This window comes from Tursiops truncatus, chromosome 1 (assembly GCF_011762595.2).
Source record: "Tursiops truncatus isolate mTurTru1 chromosome 1, mTurTru1.mat.Y, whole genome shotgun sequence".
Lineage (NCBI taxonomy): Eukaryota > Metazoa > Chordata > Mammalia > Artiodactyla > Delphinidae > Tursiops > Tursiops truncatus.
Genome location: NC_047034.1, coordinates 18,968,922 through 18,994,037, shown reverse-complemented (window position 1 = coordinate 18,994,037; position 25,116 = coordinate 18,968,922).

The window sequence follows — 25,116 nt, the reverse complement described above, 5'->3', positions numbered from 1 at the left end:
CCACAGATGCAGGGTATATCAAGTTGATTGTGGAGCTTTAATCCGCTGCTTCTGAGGCTGCTGGGAGAGATTTCCCTTTCTCTTCTTTGTTCTGACAGTTCCCAGGGGCTCAGCTTTGGATTTGGCCCCGCCTGTGCGTGTAGGTCGCCGGAGGGCGTCTGTTATTTGCTCAGACAGGACGAGGTTAAAGGAGCCGCTGATTCGGAGGCTCTGGCTCACCCAGGCCGGGGGGTAGGGAGGGTCACGGAGTGCGGGGCGGGCCTGCAGCGGCAGAGGCCGGCGTGACGCTGCAGCCTGAGGCGCGCCGTGCGCTCTCCCGGGGAGCCGTCCCTGGATCCCGGGACCCTGGCAGTGGCGGGCTGCACAGGCTCCCCGGAAGGGCGTGTGGCCAGTGACCCGTGTTCGCACACAGGCCTCCTGGCGGCGGCAGCAGCGGCCTTAGCGTCCCATGTCCGTCTCTGGGCTCTGTACTCTTAGCCGCGGCTCGCGCCCGTCCCTGGAGCTCTCTCAAGCAGCGTTCTTAATCCCTTCTCCTCGTGCACCAGGAAACAAAGAGGGACGTAAAAGTCTCTTGCCTCTTCGGCAGGTCCAGACCCCTCCCCGGACTCTCTCCCGGCCAGCCGGGGCGCACCAACGCCCTGCAGGCTGTGTTCACGCCGCCAACCTCAGTCCTCTCCCGGCGCTCCGACAAAAGCCGGAGCCTCAGCTCCCAGTCCCGCCCGCCCCGGCGGGCGAGCAGACAAGCCTCTCGGCTGGTGAGTGCCGGTCGGCCCGATCCTCTGCGCTGGAATCTGTCCGCTTTGCCCTCCGCACCCCTGTTGCTGTGCTCTCCTCCGCGGCTCCCAAGCTCCCCCACTCCGCCTCCCGAAGTCTCCACCCGCGAAGGGGCTTCCTAGTGTGTGGACACTTTTCCTCCTTCACAGCTCTCTCCCGCTGGTGCAGGACCCGTCCCTATCCTTTTGTCTCTGTTTAGTTTTTTCTTTTGCCCTAACCAGGTACGTGGGGGGTTCCTTGCCTTTTGGGAGGTCTGAGGTCTTCTGCCAGCGTTCAGTAGGTGTTTTGCAGGAGTTGCTCCACGCGTAGATGTATTTCTGGTGTATCTGTGGAGAGGAAGGTGATCTCCGCGTCTTACTCTTCTGCCATCTTCCCGGAAGTCCTGTCGCTGCTAACTTTCTATTCCTTGATCTGGGTGCTGGATGTATAGGTATATTCGTGGTAAAATATTCTTCAAGTCATGACTTGTGCACATTTCTACACACACATTATACTTCAGTAAAAGTTTTTAAAATGTGGCTTACCTAGTCCCGTCAATGGAAGGGAGCCAGGAATCTGTATTTCTTAATATCTTCCCAGGTAATTCTAATGATCAGACATGCTGGGGTCACCTTCTCCCCTCAAGGGCCTGGCAAAATGATGTGTGGACAACAACTTCTTTTGAGAGAATAAGTGATGGAGTTCTGCAGAGGTGGAGGAGGGAGTGACATGATAAGAGCAATGTCTTAAGGGTCTTATTCTATCAGCCAAAGATGTGAGTTGAAATTGGGGAAGACTGGAGCCAGAGACAAGGGACTAAGCTGTTTTTATAATACAGGTGTGAGATGACAAGGGCTGAAATTAAGCTAGTGACTGTGGAAATAGGGAAGAATGGCTGGCTGGAGAGATGTTGTGGGCACATAATAAATTCCAGAGGATATATTGGCAGATGCCAAAAGACAGGGTTTCCCAGAATTAAATCCCAATGCTCATAAACTCTGGTATGTTCCTTATCCCACAGGGTGTGTGTGTGTCTGTGTGTGTGTGCATGTGTTTTCTGTATGCCTGGAGCTTCACCCCCAAGAGATTAAAGCCTAATCTCCACACAGATATACACCACATAAACATAAAATTGTCTCTGTTAACTGAGAACTGTTGAAGATGTTCTTTTAACTTAATAAGTTTCACAGTATTTAGGTGGAATCCAAAATACAAACCATCCAATTCTGGAATCTTTATTCCAAGATGAGATAAGATGCTCTTTCAATCAAGAGTTCATAAAATCAAAAGGAATTGCCCTTAATATGCTCTTTTCTGAAAAGTTGATGTAGACAGACACTATGAAAGCTTCCCCACACACCTCATTCCTATCATACAGTATATACCTCATACCATTCTGGGGGCCTCCCCCAAGAAGCTAGGACACTGCCAAGACAGGCAGTGGTTTGGTGAGGGTAGCAGACATTTGAGAAGAGGATGAGACCACTAGCCATATTTCCACTAGTAAGCCAAGCCAAGGTTTCCAACGGGTCCTCCAGAGGCAGGCAGCTGGCTGGGTATTCACCCACCATGCCACCTACAATAGCCCTAGTAGGGTTTCTTCTCATAAATGAGTGTGTTCATTGGCTCTGTTTCATGTTTGTTGAAGGAAAATGGTACTTCTCAAGTAATAGAAATGTTTCTTTAGTCACTTCAATGAATACAAAGATATAATAGTAGATCAGAATCCAACTAAAGAGAAATAGTTTTCAGAAAGCAAATGGAGTTATGGCATTCTTGATAAAGAATGAGAAGGGGAGCCCAATGACACCATTTTCTGAATTTTGATACGAAATAACCTTTATCGTTACCATCATGAAAATTAAAATGCAGAAGTTATTACTCTCTCTTTTCCTTTACAAACTGTATAAACAGTAATTATGGCCCAAATCTGCCAAACAAAACATATTTAATCCCTAAAGCTAAAGGCTTATAGATATAAATGCTTCATGACTTGGGCTTATGTGTGAATGTGTATGTGTGTGTGTGTGTGTGTGTGTGTGTGTGTGTATGACTGATTGTTTAGCAAACTAGCTGCCTTGGGCCAGATCCAACTTCTCTGCTCACCTGACTTTGGACTTTGACATACCACTTGCTTTGGCCAAAGGAATATGAACAGATATGATGTGAGTAGATGCCTTAAATGTGTTTGTAAGGCTTGGTCTTTTGTGTTCCTGCTGTGAACCTGCTTTGAGTAAATATTGCACCTTTATCCCAGGCTCAGGACAAATGTGCATGAAGAAATCCTGAACTCAATCTGCAGCCTGGATTCAAGAAATATAGGAATGCAGGGAGCAGGGTGAAAAAAGCCTCCAACAACTATTACTAGTGTCTCAGAGAGAAAAGAAAAGAGATTGGGCCCATAAAACAAAAACAAGATACCATATAAGAAGGAATATTCCAAGAACAAGAAAGAGTCCTTGAAAATATATATATATACATATACATATCTTCTGCAGAAACAGAAGCATATTCAATAGAAGAGTAGGATAGTAAAGGAAAGAAATTCTTCCAGAAGAAAAACCAAAAGATAGAAAGACAGAAAGCAGAACATAAAAGATAAGACAACTAGAAAATTAATTCAGGAGGCTCAACATCCAACTGATAACAGTTTCAAAGAGAATAGAGAAAATATAATGGACTAAATTTGGGGCATTTTGAGGAAAACTTTCCAAAACTGTAGTACTGTGTATCTAGATTGAAATGCCTACGAAGAGCCTAATAAATGAATAAAAAATGACCATCACCTAAGAATATCATTGTGAAATTTTAAAACATTGGGCAAAAAGAGAAGTTCCTAAAAGTTTCCAGAGACAGACAATAGTTCTTGGGAAATGTTGCATTAGGAATTAGATTGGTATCTGACTTCTTAACAGGAACCCTGAATACCAGAGGATAAGACAAAAAGCAAGACCTTCGGAATTTAAGAGAATTTCAACATAAAATGTTATATCCAGGCAAAAAAAAAATTTAATGTAGTAGTAGAATTGATGCTTCAAACACATACCTCGTAAGTACCCTGCTGGAGGATGTTAAAGAGAGAAAGAAAGAGAGAGAGAGGGTGAGAGAAGGAAAGGAGGGAATGAAGGAGAAAGGAAAGAAGGAAGGAAAGAAAGAGAGAAAGAAAGAAAGAAAGAAAGAAAGAAAGAAAGAAAGAAAGAAAGAAAGAAAGAAAGAAAGAAAGAAAGAAAGAAAGGAAGGAAGGAAGGAAGGAAGGAAGGAAGGAAGGATGGAAGGAAGGAAGGAAGAAAGAAAGAAAGAAAAAGAAAGAAAGAAAGAAAGAAAGAAAGGGAAAGAAGGAGGGAGGAAGGAAGGAAGGCAAGGGAGGAAGACAAGAGAGGAAATTGGGAGGGAGATGTCATATACTTTAAGAAACAGAGTATCATCTAAGACAGGTAAGAATTGAGAGGAATTGTTGGGATGATAGTGAAAGGAGTCCCACGATGTCAAGTGAGGGACAGGCACAGAAGGAAGTCGATCTCCAACTCTGTCCATACTCTCTTTTTTCTCCATGTCTGAGTAGTTTCATCCTAGTCCTCTGTTGGCTGACTTTCTCCGTTGACAGACCAGCAGCAGCAGTGGTGATCCCAACCATCCTCGGGAACTTCTCACCAAGCCCCGTAGGCATGGGATGGCTCCAGGAGACATATTGAGAAGTTAAGGGCCCAGGGCAAATGTCAAAGCAAACATAATATGAAAGATATTAGCTGAGACTGATGGAAAGCTTCCCAAGAATTTTAACATGACCAAATCGTAAAGAAACCACCAGATGGTTATAATTACTATTCAGCCTTATTCTCCTCCTACACCATTCATGAAAGGGAGGAAAGGGACAGGTACCCATCTGTAAGGTCCATCTGCTGTGGGCTTATGCAGGGAAAGATGAGGACTGTCTTACCTATTGCCTGGGCCCAAACGTGACAAGTTAGTCCAAACATGGCCAAGAGGTATTAAGATCCTAAACTGAAGACTGAAAACATAATTTTCTTCCAGACTCAAATCAAAGCCCGACTAATTTAGGAAAAAGTAGGTAGCCACCTCCCATACTGTGTGTTTTGGGTGCACACTAGGCAAGAACATGCCACTAAACATCTCCTTTAGCTTCCCAGTTCCAGACACCTTTCTATTAGGAAATTAGGTCCTGTGTTTCGGATGTTTTGGTGTCCTAAGAATCTCCTTGTTGTAATGGTCCCATCATACCACATACCCCTCTTTCATAGCTTCACTCACAGGGCTGAAGGCAGGCATCTGCTGCAAGAGAATGGCAAGTTGTGAGGAGAAGCGAAAGAAAGAGGGAGATATAGCTAGCAGGGGTGGAGAATCAAAGATCTTTAGGATGTAGTAGAGAGCTGACTCAGACACTAGGCTTTCCCAGGCTGTCTACTTAACTCTGAAGATATTATTTGAGGGGCTTCCCTGGTGGCACAGTGGTTGGGAGTCCGCCTGCCGATGCGGGGGACACGGGTTCGAGCCCTCGTCCGGGAGGATCCCACATGCCGTGGAGCGGCTGGGCCCGTGTGCCACAGCTGCTGTGGACTTTTAGATGCCTCATAGTTGACTGTTAATAACTGTTTGTAGATTGAATGTGGTCAGCATCCACCTCCCAGAGTTCTTGAGTCTGTACCAACAACTTCATTACTGACCCCCCATGGTAGTGAGAGTCACATACCTTTCAGAAATCTCCTGTTTGTACCAACAGCTGTGTGGCAAACTCCAGGTTGACATAGGGCCCTTATGCTGGAAAAAGCTCTGCCCTCTGGAACCTCACAAACTCTGAAGGCCTAGTACCAACAGTAGCTTCCGCTGTGGAGTAAAGGGCTAGAGAACCCAGGGGCCAATTCTGTTCACGACCTTAGCTGTCATCCATTTTCTACCTCTTCTGTCTCTCAACACTGCAGCCTACCTGGCTCCTTCAAGAAAGTCCTGTGGTTTCCTCTAGATACAGTTGGAGGTGAGGATATGTGAGGACATAGAGAACCCACAGTTTAACATCTTGGATTCCTATCCAAACTATAAGGTCTGGTTGTCCAAATATATCATAGCTATCAGGTTTCAGATAACAGTTTCTGATTTCAGATGTGGTCATTTGTTAATGTGGAGCCAGATACTAAACAAGTCAGTACTTCTGCCTACTTTACTAAATTGATATTCCCTCTGGAAGCAGAAAGCAATAATGGCAAATTAAAAAGAACATGGAGGGCTTCCCTGGTGGCACAGTGGTTAAGAATCCACCTGCCAATGCAGGGGACACGGGTTTGAGACCTGGTCCGGGAAGATCCCATATGCCGCAGAGCAGCTAAGCCTGTGCGCCACTACTACTGAGCCTGCGCTCTAGAGCCCATGAGCCACAACTACTGAGCCCGCATGGCTAGAGCCCGTGCTCTGCAACAAGAGAACCCACTGCAATGAGAAGCCCGCACACCATAACAAAGGGTAGCCCCCACTCTCTGCAACTAGAGAAAGCCCACGTGCAGCAGTGAAGACCCAACACAGCCAAAAATAATAAATAAATAAAATAAATAAATTTATTTAAAAAAAAAAAGCAGCATGGGCTTTGTAGCCCTGTGGGTCTCATTTTATCTCTAGTTCTTTTATGTACTAGTTGCATAGCCTGGGACAAATTTCACCATTTTTCAATCTCAGTTTCCTCATCCGTAAAATATGAACAGTAATAAGAGTATCTATTTAATCTGAGTTGATTAGAGATGTAAAGCATCTCACACTTATTAGACATTTATTAAATAATAATCAGTATGTGTCATTTAATCTAACACACTGTCCATGATAAGATGCACCTTTATTTTACATACCCAAAAGAAAGAAAAAAATGCTGCCAGTTAAACTATGTCAAATTGCTTTCTTATCACTTCTAACTCCCATTTTGTACTCATTTAAAGAGCACTTTTAGACTTATCTGATGTGGATTTTCTTTATTATATAAATGTGTGTGCACCCATGAAAAGAAAAACACATGCATAATAAAATGTTAAAGTATTCTTAAAACTTATTCACATCAGTTCTTGGATAAACTCCTGTTTTCAAAGATTATAAATTATGAAAATAATGTATTTTATAATTACTTCAATAAAGATTTGTTTCATAGGTACACAATAGGGCATAGTGTTGCTCTGCAATTCTCAGCTCCACTACTAACCATAGTGCCTTTGGCAAAGCACCAACCCTCCCTAGGCCTAGGATTGTTGGAGGATTGTATAAGATGATATTTATGCCAAACTCAGCACAGAGTCCGGTACAGAGTAGAATTTAATAAGTATTCCTTGCCTGCCAAGAGCCAACAATGAATATAGTCAGAAAGAGAAGTAACAAAAAGCATAATATTGCTATCTGTATGAGTAATTTCACCTATATTATCTCATTTAATATCCCCAACCGTCCTGTAAAACAGTCAAAGAAAATATCACACCCCTTTTACAGATGAGTAAATGGAGGCTCAGAGAGACTAAGCCATTTGTCAAAGGTCACACAGCTAATTAGAAACTGAGCCAGGACTCAAACCCTTGTCCTCTTACTACTTATTTCAGGATATTTCCATCATACTTAGCTACCTTTCTGTTTGCCCAAAATGTTTTCACATTCTTAAGAACAAGAACGTCTCTCTGACTTTTGAAACTTTGAAGTATCTGTAAGACAAAGGGTCTGGCCAATTTGGATTCAAATCCCTCTTTTACCCTCATTTTACAGATGAGAGAACTGAGGCACAAGAGGACAAAGGAATTTGCCCAAGCTCACAAGTCCAACAAGTATGAATCCAGATCATGGAATGCCACAGTCTATACTCTTCACTGCTCAGCTTCACTGCCTCTCCCATGTAAGAGAAAAATTATACCTATTTTTCAGAGTGGCCAGAATTTAAAGTAATTTAGGTAAAGCACATAGCCCAGTGGTCAGCATATAATGGCTGTTCAATAAAGAGCAACTATCATCACTGTAGTTAATAATAATAGTAATATGTTAGCAGCCCTGCTGCTACATTCTGTGGGCCACAGATGTCCACCCAGCCCTGTCCCAGGCCAGTGCTGCAGGGAGACAGTAGGCCCACACGTCTTCATGTAGAAGACTACACTTCTTGTGCTTTCCCAAGTTGCTTCACCTTCTTTCTGACATAGACATAGACTGAAGGTTACATACAGACAAAGAACAGCCAAAAGATGTCTTTAGCCTCCAAGAGTTAATGAATTAATTTTGTATTTCCACCAAGAATTAATTTTTATCTTCAGCAAAAGTCTCCTGTTGAGAGCAGAGTTATAGTCTTACAGTAAGTGCACTGGCGAATTCAGCTGTCCTACAGGAAATGCAAGACTTGTGACAAAGTTCTTGTGAAATCCAAACAAGTTTTGTTGATCACGACTGCACTGGCTTGTAACCAAGGGAAGACCCATCACCTCAATAATCTTTACAACTGATGGTGTAAACAGAAGGACAATCTGTAAATTTGCTAATGATTCCCCTTTACCTTGGCCTAAACCTAGAGTCTAAGAAAACAAAAAGAAAAGAAAAATACTTCCTATCTGAGGTCTCAAAGTAACAAATGTCTAATTGCCCAATTCATTTATATAAAATAAATTCTTACTGGGAGAATTCTTACTCAAAACATCCCGAGTGTAGGTACAAATTAAAATGAGTTGTGATGATTTAGAACAGTTGTGATGTTTTCTCTCTTTACTTGTGGGACCTACAGAAGCATTCTAAGAGTCTGAAATTTTATCCAAAATGTTCTGGGTACCTGTATAAGTAGTTTCCCTGGAAGAAAGCTAAAAGCTTTCAGTACTTTCTTGAATGAGATCGGCAACCCCCAAACCATTGAGAATTATTGATATATAAGTAAACTTCACACTGAAAAAATGTTCACAATTGGTTGTTAAATAATAAAACAAAAAGTTACAGAGTATTTTTGTGTGGCATGCTACTTTTGCTCAAACAATGCATGTACTTATAGAAAAATGTTAGAAATATACACGAAAAAATTAACATCTCTGGATGTCAGGTTGATGAGTGATTTTTTTTTTAACATCTTTATTGGGGTATAATTGCTTTACAATGGTGTGTTAGTTTCTGCTTTATAACAAAGTGAATCAGTTATACATATACATATGTTCCCATACCTTTTCCCTCTTGCGCCTCCCTCCCTCCCACCTTCCCTATCCCACCCCTCTAGGTGGTCACAAAGCACCGAGCTGATCTCCCTGTGCTATGCGGCTGCTTCCCACTAGCTATCTATTTTACGTTTGGTAGTGTGTATATGTCCATGCCTCTCTCTCACTTTGTCACAGCTTACCCTTCCCCCTCCCCATATCCTCAAGTCCATTCTCTAGTAGGTCTGTGTCTTTATTCACATCTTGCCCCTAGGTTCTTCAGGACCTTTTTTTTTTTTCTTAGATTCCATATATATGTGTTAGCATACGGTATTTGTTTTTCTCTTTCTGACTTACTTCACTCTGTATGACAGATTCTAGGTTCATTCATCTCACTACAAATAACTCAATTCCGTTCCTTTTTATGGCTGAGTAATGTTCCATTGTATATATGTGCCACATCTTCTTTATCCATTCATCTGTTGATGGACACTTAGGCTGCTTCCATGTCCTGGCTATTGTAAATAGAGCTGCAATGAACATGGTGGTACATGACTCTTTCTGAATTATGGTTTTCTCAGGGTATATGCCCAGTAGTAGGATTGCTGGGTCGTATGGTAGTTCTATTTTAGTTTTTTAAGGAACCTCCATACTGTTCTCCATAGTGGCTGTATCAATTTACATTCCCACTAAGAGTGCAACTCCACACCCTCTCCAGCATTTATTGTTTCTAGATTTTTTGATGATGGCCATTCTGACTGGTGTGAGATGATATCTCATTGTAGTTTTGATTTGCATTTCTCTAATGATTAATGATGTTGAGCACTCTTTCATGTGTTTGTTGGCAATCTGTATATCTTCTTTGGAGAAAGACAACCCTCAGAATGGGAGAAAATATTTGCAAATGAAGCAACTGACAAAGGATTAATCTCCAAAATTTACAAGCAGCTCATGCAGCTAAATATCAAAAAAAACAGACAACCCAATTCAAAAATGGGCAGAAGACCTAAATAGACATTTCTCGTTAATTTAAATTTCAACTCTACGGCAACTCTTTTTCTTAGTATAAGTATGTCCTGTGAATTATTCTTTTTTTTTTTTTTTTTTTTTTTTGCGGTATGCAGGCCTCTCACTGTTTCGGCTTCTCCCATTGCAGAGCACAGGCTCTGGACGCACAGGCTCAGCGGCCATGGCTCACGGGCCCAGCCACTCTGCGGCATGTGGAATCCTCCCGGACCGGGACATGAACCTGTGTCCCCTGCATCAGCAGGTGGACTCTCAACCACTGCACCACAAGGGAAGCCCGAATTATTCCTTGTTTAGATGAAATTCAAAATCAGCTGGGCATCCTGTATTTTATCTGGCAAACCTAATCCACATAAAACAAAGGAGGAGCAATCTATGAGCATATTTTCTCACCCAAGAGAGAAAACATACATTTTAAAGAAAGAGCGGGTAGAGGTGCAGGAAGTCTGGGGCTGATGGATTCTTTAAGGAGCCAGAAAGGCTTCTAGAAATCAAGTGAAGCACTGGGTTGTATAGAGCCTCTTGCTCCCATGTAAGAAAATTGGATCTTTCTAATGTTGTTCTTCTGGTGGTTAAACCAATATTACCCCAAAAGCCGAAGGTAGAGAAACACAGGAAAGTCCCAGGGTACATAGTGTGCAAGCAGACAGCCAAGGGAACGTGCTAAATGGCAAAGGGTAAACCTCAGAAATATTGCAGTCAGGGGTTGAAGGGAGCATTGGTTGGTTTTGCTTAGTTTTTCCTACAGCCAAGATTTCATCACTTCATCTGAATAACTTGCACCTTGCAAAATTGTTTTCCAGAAAAAAAGCACATTGAAAAATAAAATAATACTTTTTAAAAAACATAAGGGAACAGAGGCACATGTTGATGCCTGGATCTATGTGACACCAAATGAATAAAAAGTGGGAAAACACCATCCTCCAGATGTTTCATCTCAGTAATAACAGAGAACACTTTTGCTTTACACACAGATGTACAGCATGTTAAGGCAATCTCTGACCAGGATATTGAAAAGCACTGATTGGGAAATCAGAAAAATGTCATTTTCCATTGTCCACAAATAACCACTGAAATATATTTTCATCCATTTATTTTTAGCTTACCTTAAAAACAGAACTCGCTGTGAAATAACTAGCTCTGTGTCTGTTACGCTAAATAAAAACACTGGAACAACTTCTTAATTTTTCTGTTTTGCATCTAGTACATCCCCTGCCTTTGTTTTCTGAACATCTGACTGAGGAAGTCCTGAGTTTCTCAGAGACAGAGCGTTCGAATCACCTTGAAGCCATCTTGTCCCCTCACCTCCACCCTCCCTAGTGAGTGCAGTGTACTAGCAAGTTGGAATCTGACAGAACAGAACAGCTAAGCTTTGATGGGGGAAGTGGACCACCATATGTGATTTGAAGCAAAGAGCTTATTGGAGGAATTAGACCAGACATAATTGTGGGAGCTGGTGAAGAAGACTCTGGGAGGCTTCTGCGTCTGGTAGTGACCCCGAAGTTGCTGTAGGTCAGCACAGCCAGCAGTAGGCTGGACGTGAATCAGGGAGACAAAGTACTACCTGGAAGACATGTCTGCCTCCCAGACCCCGGCAACATGGATAACCTGCAGAAGAAGCAGACACCCTGGGCCACAAAACTACCTAAGAGCCAGGACTCAAAGAACCTGAAGGAGGAGACTGAACTGGAGAAGGTACAGACCCAGCTGTTGTTCTGCACCGCCAAGGTCAGCCAGCAGATCAGTGATACCACGTGTGAACAACAGCCATGCCTGGTGACACCACGCCCACCCTCTGAGCATAATGGCTGCTGCTTCACTCCCACCTTCCAAATCTCATGCAAATTTCTCTTGTATCCAACCCCAACCTGGGTCACACAGTTCCCAGCCCAGCCTCAAAGCTCCCCACAGTACCGGCATGATTCCCTGTTCTGCCACTCTGCAGCTGGGTGAATTGGACAAAGTATATAAATCTCACTAAACTTCTGCTTCTTCTATAAGGACAATATTTTTAGATCATTCAAAATGTAAATGTGCCAGGTGCCCCTTCTATACAAGTAAACCTAAGTCTCTGCTCTCATTCTGCTTATATTATTGCTGATAGCATTCTCTTCATTGAAATATTGTTTGGATTCAAATAGATGGTGAAAAAGAATCTAGCACATAGAAAGAGTTCAATCTATACCACCCTGTGACAAGTTCATTTTAAGAGTAAGCTGATCTTCAGTGCATCTGATGAGTCCGTCTTCCTTTGAGGTCCCTACACATGAACTTGGAGATCTACCATCAGGGAAAACCAACTCATGAGTGGATTCCTAATACCATTGACAGTCATTCCCAGCTTTTAAAGGAGTGCCCTGCTCTGCTTTTGTACTACAAGCAACCTAGAAAGCCTTGGCTCTCCTCCCCTTGGAGTCACACTCAGAGAAGAATCTGCTAAAGAAAAGGAAAATAGGGTGAAATCTACCAGGCAGAAATGTTTAGGTGTGGAAGGAAGGTACCCTCTTTCCTACAGGCTGCTGTGGTGCTGTTGTTGACACTGCCACAGTCATTGTCACATTGGATAGTTAGCACAGAAAGAAAAACGGTCTCCAGCCAGGTCTGGGAGAGCTCAGAATAGAGCTCCAGGGAGAGTATAACCAACACCACACTCCTACCACTGGCCACCCTTGAAGTCGTGTTAGTACCAGAATTTCCAACTGGGCAGCAACCACGTCTGCTTCCTTTCTGCCTTCTCTACAATTGCTGGTGGAAAGTTGGTGGTTGGATGCCGTAGGTTACTTCTCTGTGGTGGTTTTCAATATTTTGTAGCTCAAAGCTTAGCTATCTACTCTGCCTGGAACAGTTGTGATTAATAATCTGTTGTCAAAGTAGGTCCCCAATTAGGGAGTACTGGGAACACAGAGGGGCTCTCTGAATAACAAGTCTGATTCTATCCTGATGCACAGGTAAGCTTCAATATAAACACCCATACACAAGTCTAGACTACAGGGATTGCTATGAAACACCATGTTTGAAAATATCTCTCTGTCACTTACCAGCGACAATACCCTTCTAGCATCGTTTAACTGGTTATAAAAGGAAAAGTATAGTCTTACTCTTAACAGCCTCTGATCTTATCATTTGAATAGTCACATTCAAATTATCCCCTCTCCCTCTCATATGCTGTCACCTCTACACAGGAGTACTAGTTTTTGATCTATAGTCATATTTACAAGTTCAGATTATTAAGGGAGATAATTATACTCTGTAAATGATACAACATTTAGATGTCAAAAACAAAAGTCATCATTCTTCGAAATAGATGGCTGCTAGCTTTCCCAAGAACTCATTTTACAAACTCAAGTTAAAACAAATGAATACATGTTCCTCTTTTTGCTTCCTCTTTTGAGCAATTTTATGATTGAAAAAAAGACACTTTACCACAATGGAAAATACCTCATTTTTCCATTAAAATGTATGCTTTTTTTTTTAACAGCTATCAATCCACTTCCCTGTCCATTGGGTTAAAAGGAGCTATTCCTAAGAGACCAAGCCAAGGTCTCAACAAGGAGGTGGAAAAGGAGGTGCCTGGCAAGCCAGTCTGTTAACTGTCCAACACTAAGATGACCATGGCAATGTCAACAATAACACAAAAGCAGCCAGCTGGAAAGTGAGAACAAATCATGTTATCCACTGACAGCTTGGTTTCTTGTGTGCCGATGAGGCCAGCATGATTTCCCCCACAGTTGGAGGAACTGGTTTAATCAGCCCATTTTATAGCCAGTGGGCCCAGGTTGGGAGTGTTCTTGGTGCATATATTCCTTTGTGTCATCAAAAAGAGATGGTTCACACATCCAACACTCTGTTGAAACCTGATAGAAAAGATGAGGCTGTGTGAGTTGAAGACCAATGTCCTACTGGTTGAATTTTTAACTTTTTGGATTCTCCCATCAGCTTTCATCTCTCTAGTGGAATATGGACATCTCTGCAGGTATGTATTCCAAAGACAAAGAATTCAGTCAAATGTACTAATGTTGAACATAATGCAGACAAGCAGTTTGAAGAATTGATTAAATACTTTGCCCTTCAACGTGATTTTTTTTTTCTTTTTAGTTAGGAGTCACAACATCATCAAAGAAAAAATGAGGAAGCCATGTATAGTTTAGGGTTTGGCGCCACACACTAATTTCACCCAAAACTTAAGATTTCCTTATTGACAGTAGTATTCTTCTCCTTTTATTCATCTTTCCAGAATGTTTGTATGTCTTCCCAGAGACTGAGATATCTCTGTAGTTAATTTCACCCTTACAGTTAGCTCAGGGTGTGTGCATGTTCTCCACGTATGGTGTGCTATTCACAGCAGACATATGGGTTTTTCCTGTTCTTAATAGTTTAGCTTTGAAAAGCATATGATGGATAAAATCCAGCAACCTCTTAAGGGTCTGTTCTAAATGGACAAAAATGAGAGATACTCATGAGGTCCACATAATTTAAATTAATACCTATTAAGTTAAATATTAAGTATTTAAATACTTAATATTTAACTTAATAGGTATTAAGTTAAATATTAAGTATTTAATATACTTACACACACACACAAACACACACACACACACACAAACACACACACACACACACACACACACTACAAAAGCATCTAGGCAGTGTTTCACAGGAAAAATTAATTAAATCCCATTGACTTCTCTTGGGGAACGTGCTAGCAATAACATCTACCTAAGATGAGAAATACTTTGGGTGAAGAAGAGAAGCAAACAGTTAGGATAATCTTTATGCTGGATTATAACTTAAATCCTAAGTAACCTGGATTTGGCAGAAATTTATTCTTTTTTATTTTTTTTTCAAGTAAGCTTTAGTGCACGAGACTGTGGTGCTAAAATAGAAATACAGTAGAATCTTGTTATTGAAAAAAATTGGCACAGTTGCCAGTGAAATCTTGTCCCTTGAAACATAACAACCACATACAGTAAAAGCAAAATTCCTCTCAATGTGCCTATAAAGAGGGTGTTACCCCTGTTCCTCAGACTCAACACTATAAAAGAGTTCCAGCATATTTAGTGAACCCACATTAAACTTGGTAATTCTTATCTTGCCATTAGTGTTGTGTGTTAAAACCCATATCCCAGTAAATTGCTGTGTGGTATATGAAATGTATTAAAAGTACATGAGGTAAAGTTGTTTTCATTACATTACACTTTAACATCTGATCATTAGTATATCATTTTCCCATCCCTGTTAGTGCGATTATTTTATTCTTTCTTGTGTTTGTCCTTGACTGTGGAGGGGGCAGTGGTGGGCAAAGGGATGAGGGACATTTTTGAGATCTATCAAAGGAGTGATGGAAAAAATAACGTTGAGATTTGTTCAGCTTCCACATGCTGTATCTACTGGGACCAAGACTTGTCAATGCCACCCGGTCTTTGGCATCGTGCCTCATCCATAGCAATGCGCACAGTCTAATTACAAGGCTCCAACCACGGACGTGCCAGTGTCCCCTGTGGACCGTTAGGTTAACAGGCGATGCAGTTGAGCCAGCCTTCGCTGAGGCTAGTTGGAGTTTCCAAGTGGAGAGGGCGTTCACTGCTTGCCTCCAGTTATATATGGCTCCATGGCCCCTCACTCTCTCCTGGCAGGGCCCGGATTCCTTCCACTGAGCACCGTATCATTTCACCTCAGCCAGGCACAAAGGCATGTATCTGAGAATGTGTGAGGAGCCCACAGATTTTCCAAGCCCGTGTTTAGAACATTTGTCAAGGTAAGAAGAAGAGGGATGGCCTACATTTTCCCTTTCTGGGATGTGTCTTATCTAAGGTGATGGCAGGGCTGCTCCAGAAGCGAGAGGGGAGTGGGGTTCAGGCACTGATCCCTCCTGGCTTTGGATGTCTTCTCCTGGCCTGAGGCTTCTGAAATGGCAGTGTGTCCCCTCCTTTGTGTGAGGTCCCCTGATGAGCTGACTTCCAAGAATTGTTACAACTAGAAGTGGAAGGGCAGCACGGTTTAGGATGAGGAAAGGAAAGAGAAGAAAAGAAGTCATTTCTACTTAATTTAACTGAGGTTTAGAGAAAATTTAAGTCAGATGCTTCCAAGACCAGACATCAGAGAGAAAGGAGGCCCTTTTGGAGCCTGATGGAATCCAAATAATGAAGGGCTTCTTCAGGGAAAAAGCTAGGTCTTTCATAGGCCCTACATGGGATCAAGAGAGTCAAATAATTCAGTGGGAAAATAAAACTGATTTCCTGGAGTCAGTGCTATGAAGAGAGGAACAAAAAGTATGGCTATGGGAACACTTTTTTTATTTTAACAGCTTAGGATGATGCCATTGGGCACAGTCTGGCCTTCAAAGCATCTTATGAAGAAAGCAGGTACTGGCAGAGTGAGTGTATCAAGCCCAGAAATCACAAGACCCAGAGGACACTTGGAGGCAACAATATATAAAACCCACAGAGCACATGCTGATGCCTTTCTTAGGATTCAGCTACAAAGCCTCATTTCCCTTCTTGAAAATAGCCTTTTCAAGTTTTATTTCTCTAAAATGAAATCTTGGGGAGACCTTCAAGATGGCAGAAGAGTAACACGTGGAGATCACCTTCTTCCCACAGATACATCAGAAATACATCTACATGTGGAACAGCTCCTACAGAATACCTACTGAACGCTGGCAGAAGACCTCAGACCTCCCAAAAGGCAAGGAACCCCCCACGTACCTGGGTAGGGCAAAACAAAAAAGAATAAACAGAGAAAAAAGAATAGGGACAGGACCTGCACCACTGGGAGGGAGCTGTGAAGGAGGGAAAGTTCCCACACACTAGAAGCCCCTTCGCGGGCGGAGACTGCGGGTGGCGGAGGGGGAAGCTTCGGAGGCATGGAGGAGAGCACAGCCACAGGGGTGCGGAGGGCAAGGCGGAGAGATTCCTGAACAGAGGATCAGTGCCGACCAGCACTCACCAGGCCAAGAGGCTTGTTGCTCACCCGCCGGGGCGGGTGGGGCTGGGATCTGAGGCTCGGGCTTCGGTCGGAGCACCGGGAGAGGACTGGGGTTGGCGGCGTGAACACAGCCTGAAGGGGGCTAGTGCACCACAGCTTGCCAGGAGGGAGTCCAGGAAAAGGTTTGGACCTGCCTAAGAGGTAAGAGACTATTGTTTCAGGGTGCGCGAGGAGAGGGGATTCAGAGCACCGCCTAAACAAGCTCCAGAGATAGGCACGAACCGCAGCTATCAGCGCGGACCCCAGAGACGGGCATGAAACGCTAACACTGCTGCTGCTGCCACCAAGAAGCCTGTGTGCAAGCACAGGTCACTATCCACACCTCCCCTCCCGGGAGGCTGTGCAGCCCGCCACTGCCAGGGTCCCGTGATCCAGGGACAACTTGCCCGGGAGAACTCATGGCACGCCCCAGGCTGGTGCAACGTCACGCTGGCCTCTGCCGCCGCAGGCCCACCCCACATCTGTACCCCTCCCTCCCCCGGCCTGAGGGAGCCAGAGCCCCCGAATCAGCTGCTCCTTTAACCCCGTCCTGTCTGAGCGAAGAACAGACGCCCTCCGGCGACCTACACGCAGAGGCGGAGCCAAATCCAAAGCTGAGCCCCGGGAGCTGTGCGAACAAAGAAGAGAAAGGGAAATCTCTCCCAGCAGCCTCAGAAGCAGCGGATTAAAGCTCCACAATCAACTTGATGTACCCTGCATTGTGGAATACCTGAATAGACAACGAATCATCCCAAGTTGAGGCGGTAGACTTTGGGAGCAGCCATATATATTTTTTTTTCCTTTTTCCCTTTTTGTGAGTCGCTATGAGTATGCTTCTTTGTGTGATTTTGTCTCTATAGCTTTGATTTTACCATTTGTCCAAGGGTTCTGTCTCTCCATTTGTGTGTGTGTGTGTTTTGGGGGGGGGTTTCTAGTATACTTTTTAGCACTTGTTATCATTGGGGATCTATCTTGGTTTGGTTGCCCTCTTCTTTCTTTCTTTCTTTTTTTGTATTACTTTTTAATCTTTTTTTCATTTTTAATCTTTTTTTATTTTAAAAATTTTATTTTATTCTTTCTTTCTTTCTTTTTTTCTCCCTTATCTTCTGAGCTGTGTGGCTGACACGATCTTAGTGCTCCAGCCGGGTGTCAGGCCTGTGCCTCTGAGGAGGGAGAACCGAGTTCAGGACATTGGTCCACCAGAGACTTCCCAGCTCCATGTAATATCAAATGGCAAAAGCTCTCCCAAGGATCCCTAGCTCAAACCTAACAACCAGCTCCACTCAACGACCAGCAAGCTACTGTGCTGTACACCCTATGGCAAACAACTAGCAAGACAGGAACACAACCCCACGCATTAGCAGAGAGGCTGCCTAAAATCATAATAAGGTAACAGACACCCTAAAACACCACTGGATGCGGTACTGCCCACCAGAAGACAAGATCCAGCCTCATGCTGCAGAACACAGGCACCAGTTCCCTCCACAAAGAAGTCTACACAACCCAATGGCCCCACCTTAGCCACTAGGGACAGACAACGAAAACAATGGGAACTACAAACCTGCAGCCTGGGGAAAGGAGACACCAAACACAGTAAGTTACGCCAAATGAGAAGACAGAGAAATACACAGCAGATGAAGGAGCAAGATAAAAACCCATCACACCAAACAAATGAAGAGGAAGTAGACATCTACCTGAAAAAGAATTCAGAATAATGAGACTAAAGATGATCCAAAATCTTGGAAATAGAATGGAGAAAATAGAAGAAACGTTTAAAAAGGACTTAGAAGGACAAAAAAAACAATGATGAACAACACAATAAATGAAATTAAAAATTCTCTAGAAGGAATCAATAACAGAATAACTAGGGCAGAAGAATGGATAAGTGACCTGGAAGATAAAATAGTGGAAATAACGACTGCAGAGCAGATTAAAGGGGAAAAAAAATAAAAGGAAGTGAGGACAGCCTCAGAGACCACTGGGACAACATTAAAGGCACCAACATTTGAACTATAGAGGTCTCAGAAGAAGAAGAGAAAAAGAAAGGGACTGAGAAAATATTTGAAGAGATTATAGTTGAAAACTTCCCTAATATGGGACAGGAAATAATCAAGTCCAGGAAGCACAAAGCGTCCATACAAGATAAATCCAAGGAGAAACATGCCAAGACACATATTAATCAAACTATCAAAAATTAAATACAAAGAAGAAATATTAAAAGAGAAAAACAACAAATAACATACAAGGGAATCCCCATAAGGTTAACAGCTGATTTTTCAGCAGAAACACTACAAGACAGAAGGGAGTGGCAGGACATATTTAAAGTGCTGAAAGGGAAAAACCTACAGCCAAGATTACTCTACCCAGCAAGGATCTCATTCAGATTTGACAGAGAAATTAAAACCTTTACAGACAAGCAAAAGCTAAGAGAATTCAGCACCACCAAACCATCTTTACAACAAATGCTAAAGGAATTTTTCTAAGCAGGAAACACTAGAGAAGGAAATGACCTACAATAACAAACCCCAAACAATTAAGAAAATGGTAACAGGAACACACATACCAATAACTACCTTAAATGTAAATGGATTAAATGCTCCAACCAAAAGGCATACACTGGCTCAATGGATACAAAAACAATACCCGTAAATATGCTGTCTACCCGTAAATATGCTGACCCACTTCAGACTTAGGGACACATACAGATTGAAAGTGAGGGAATGGAAAAATAGTCCATGGAAATGGAAATTAAAAGAAAGCTGGAGTAGCAATTCTCATATCAGACAAAATAGACATTAAAATAAAGACCATTACAAGAGACAAAGAAGGACACTACATAAGGATCAAGGGATCGATCCAAGAAAAAGATAAAACAATTATAAGTATTTATGCACCCAACATAGGAACACCTAAATACATTAGGCAAATGGTAACAGCCATAAAAGGGGAAATCAACAGCAACAGAATCAAAGTAGGGGATTTTAACACCCCACTTTCACCAATGGACAGATCATCCAAAATGAAAATAAATAAGGAAACACAAGCTTTAAATGACACATTAAACTAGATGGACTTAATTGACATTTATAGAACATCCCATACAAAAGCAACAAAATACACTTTCTTCTCAAGTGCTCATGGAACATTCTCCAGGATAGATCATATCTTGGGTCACAAATCAAGCCTTGGTAAATTTAAGAAAATTGAAATTCTATCAAGTATCTTTTCTGAACACAATGCTATGAGACTAGATGTCAATTACAGGGAAAAATTTGTAAAAAATACAAACACATGGAGACTAAACAATACACTACTTAATAACTAAGTGATCACTGAAGAAATCAAAGAGGAAATCAAAAAATACTTAGAAATAAATGACAATGAAAACACGATGACCCAAAACCTATGGGATGCAGCAAAAGCAGTTATAAGAGGGAAATTTATAGCAATACAATCCTACCTCAAGAAACAAGAAACATCTCCAATAAACAACCAAAACTTACACCTAAAGCAAATAGAGACAGAAGAACAAAAAAACTCATAGTTAGCAGAAGGAAAGAAATCATAAAGGTATGATAAGAAATAAATGAAAAAGGAATGAAGGTAACAATAGCAAAGATCAATAAAAACGAAAGGTGGATTTTTGAGAAGATTAAAAAAATTGATAAACTATTAGCCAGACTCATCAAGAAAAAAAGGGAGAAGACTCAAATCAATAAAATTAGAAATGAAGAAGGAGAAGTAACAACTGACACTGCAGAAATACAGAGGATCATGAGAGATTACTACAAGCGACTATATGCCAATAAAATGGACAACCTGGAGGAAATGGACAAATTCTTAGAAAAGCACAACCTTCTGAGACTGAACCAGGAAGAAATAGAAAATATAAACAGACCAATCAAAAGCACTGAAATTGAGACTGTGATTAAAAATCTTCCAACAAACAAAAGCCCAGGACCAGATGATTTCACAGGTGAATTCTATCAAATATTTAAGGAGGAGCTAACACCTATCCTTCTCAAACTCTTCCAAAATTTAGCAGAGGGAGGAACATTCCGAAACTCCTTCTATGAGGCCACCATCACCCTGATACCAAAATCAGACAAAGATGTCACAAAGAAAGAAAACTACAGGCCAATATCACTGATGAACGTAGATACAAAAATCCTCAACAAAATACTAGCAAACAGAATCCAAGAGCACATTAAAAGGATCATACACCATGATAAAGTGGGGTTTATCCCAGGAATGCAAGGATTCTTCAATATATGAAAATCAATCAATGTGATACACCATATTAACAAATTGAAGGATAAAAACCGTATGATTATCTCAATAGATGCAGAGAAAGCTTTCGACAAAATTCAACATGAATTTATGATAAAAACCCTCCAGAAAATAGGCATAGAGGGAACTTACCTCAACATAATACAGGCCATATATGACAAACCCACAGCCAACATTGTTCTCAATGGTGAAAAACTGAAACCATTTCCACTAAGATAAGAAACAAGACAAGGTTGCCCACTCTCACCACCATTATTCAACATAGTTTTGGAAGTTTTAGGCACAGAAATCAGAGAAGAAAAGGAAATAAAATGAATCCAAATTGGAAAAGAAGAAATAAAGCTGTCACTGTTTGTAGATGACATGATACTATATATAAAGAATCCTAAAGACGCTACCAGAAAACTAGTAGAGCTAATCAATGAATTTGGTAAAGTAGCAGGATACGAAATTAATGCACAGAAATCTCTTGCATTCCCATACACTATTGAAGAAAATTCTGAAAGAGAAATTAAGGAAACACTCCCATTTACCATTTCAACAAAAAGAATAAAATACCTAGGAATAAACCTACCTAAGGAGGCAAAACACTTGTATGCAGAAAACTATAAGACACTGATGAAAGAAATTAAAGATGATACAAACAGATGGAGAGATATACAATCTTCTTGGAATGGAAGAATCAACATTGTGAAAATGACTATACTACCCAAAGCAATCTATGGATTCAGTGTAATCCCTATCAAATTACATCCAACTACCAATGACATTTGTCACAGAACTAGAACAAAAATTTCACAATTTGTATGGAAATACAAAAGGCCCCAAATAGCCAAAGCAATCTTGAGAAAGAAAAACAGAGCTGGAAGAATCAGGCTACCTGACTTCAGACTACACTACAAAGCTACAGTAATCAAGACAGTATGGTACTGGCACAAAAACAGAAATATAGATCAATGGAACCAGATAGAAAGCCCAGAGAATAACCCACACACATATGGTCACCTTATTTTTGATAAAGGAGGCAAGAATATACAATGGAGAAAAAACAGTCCCTTCATAAGCGGTGATGGACAAACTGGACAGCTACATATAAAAGAATGAAATTAGAACATTCCCTACCACCATACACAAAAATGAACTCAAAATGGATTAAAGACCTAAATGTAAGACCAGACACTATAAAACTCATAGAGGAAAACATAGGCAGAAAACTCTATGACATAAATCACAGCAAGATCCTTTTTGACCCACCTCCTAGAGAAAGGGAAATAAAAAAATATATAAACAGATGGGACCTAATGAAACTTCAAAGCTTTTGCACAGCAAAGGAAACCATAAACAAGACCAAAAGACAACTCTCAGAATGGGAGAAAATATTTTCAAATGAAGCAACTGACAAAGGATTAATCTCCAAAATTTACAAGCAGCTCATGCAGCTCAATAACAAAAAAACAAACAACGCAATCCAAAAATGGGCAGAAGACCTAAATAGACATTTCTCCAAAGAAGATATACAGACTGCCAACAAACATATTAAAGAATGCTCAACATCATTAATCATTAGAGAAATGCAAATCAAAACTACAATGAGATATCATCTCACACCAGTCAGAATGGCCAGCATCAAAAAATCTAGAAACAATAAATGCTGGAGAGGGTGTGGAGAAAAGGGAACACTCTTGCACTGCTGGTGGGAATGTGAATTGGTTCAGCCACTATGGAGAACAGTATGGAGTTTCTTTAAAAAACTACAAATAGAGCTACCATATAACCCAGCATTCCTACTACTGGGCATATACCCTGAGAAAACCAAAATTCAAAAAGAGTCATGTACCAAAATGTTCATTGCAGCTCTATTTACAATAGCCCGGAGATGGAAACAACCTAAGTGCCCATCATCGGATGAATGGATAAAGAAGATGTGGCACATATATACAATGGAATATTACTCAGCCATAAAAAGAAACGAAATTGAGCTATTTGTAATGAGGTGGATAGACCTAGAGTCTGTCATACAGAGTGAAGTAAGTCAGAAAGAAAAAGACAAATACCATATGCTAACACATATATATGGAATTTAAGGAAAAAAATGTCATGAAGAACCTAGGGGTAAGACAGGAATAAAGACACAGACCTACTGGAGAACAGACTTGAGGATATGGGGAGGGGGAAGGGTGAGCTGTGACAGGGAGAGAGAGAGTCATGGACATATATACACTAACAAATGTAACGTAGATAGCTAGTGGGAAGCAGCCACATGGCACAGGGATATCGGCTCGGTGCTTTGTGACCGCCTGGAGGGGTGGAATAGGGAGGGTGGGAGGGAGGGAGACGCAAGAGGGAAGAGATATGGGAACATATGTATAACTGATTCACTTTGTTATAAAGCAGAAACAAACACACCATTGTAAAGCAATTGTACCCCAATAAAGATGTTAAAAAAAAAAGGAGAAAAGACCACCCTCAGAATGGGAGATAATATTTGCAAATGAAGCAACTGACAAAGGATTAATCTTCAAATTTTACAAGCAGCTCATGCAGCTGAATATCCAAAAAAAAAAAAAAAAACCCAATTCAAAAATGGGCAGAAGACCTAAATAGACATTTCTCCAAAGAAGATATACAGATTGCCAACAAACACATGAAAGAATGCTCAACATCACTAATCATTAGAGAAAGGCAAATCAGAACTACAGTGAGGTATCACCTCACACCAGTCAGAATGGCCATAATCAAAAAATCTACAAACAATAAATGCTGGAGAGGGTGTGGAGAAAAGGGAACCCTCTTGCACTGTTGGTGTGAATGCAAGTTGATAGAGCCACTATGGAGAACAGTGTGGAGGTTCCTTAAAAAACTAAAAATGGAACTACCATACAACCCCAGCAATCTCACTACTGGGCATATACCCTGAGAAAACCATAATTAAAAAAGAGTCACGTACCAAAATGTTCATTGCAGCTCTGTTTACAATAGCCAGGACATGGAAGCAATCTAAATGTCCATCAGCAGACGAATGGATAAAGAAGATGTGGCACATATATACAATGGAATATTACTCAGCCATAAAAAGAAATGAAATTGAGTTATTTGTAGTGAGGTGGATGGAGCCAGAGACTGTCACAGCGTGAAGTAAGTCAGAAAGAGAAAAACAAATACTGTATGGTAACGCATATATATGGAATCTAAAACAAACAAACAAACAAACAAAAATTTTCCGAAGAACCTAGGGGCAGGACAGGAATAAAGACATAGATGTAGAGAATGGACTTGAGGACATGGGGAGGGAGAAGCGTAAGCTGGGATGAAGTGAGAGATTGGCATGGACTTATTTATACTAACAAATGTAAAATAGATATCTATTGGGAAGCAGCCGCATAGCACAGGGAGATCAGCTTTGTGCTTTGTGATCACCTAGAGGGATGGGATATGGAGAGTGGGAGGGAGATGCAAGAGGGAGGAGATATGGGGAGATATATATATATATATATATATATATATATATATATATATAGCTGATTCACTTTGTTATAATGCAGGAACTAACATAAAATTGTAAAGCAATTATATTCCAATAAAGATGTTTTATAATTAATTAATTGAATGATGAAATAATGAGACCAAGAAGAAAGAAACTTCTAAGAAAATTTCAGAAGTGGCTATTTCTATTTAGGATGAATTTTCTTTCAAGTAGTTATTCTGAGAGCCAAATTCCCATTCTGAGTAACATATTAAGCATGCTTTGTATTAACTTGAATTTTATAATGAAAAAAAAAATTTTCTTCACGTTTGTCTATATATGACACTTGCTTCAAAATATTGTGTTGGGTGTTTTGATTTGTTTATTTCAGGTTTTTTTTTTAATTAAACTTAGGAGGACAATGGAAGTCAATTGTACTTACCAATATTTTTGCTGACCATGTTCATTCTTTCTTCCTGATGTTTCAAT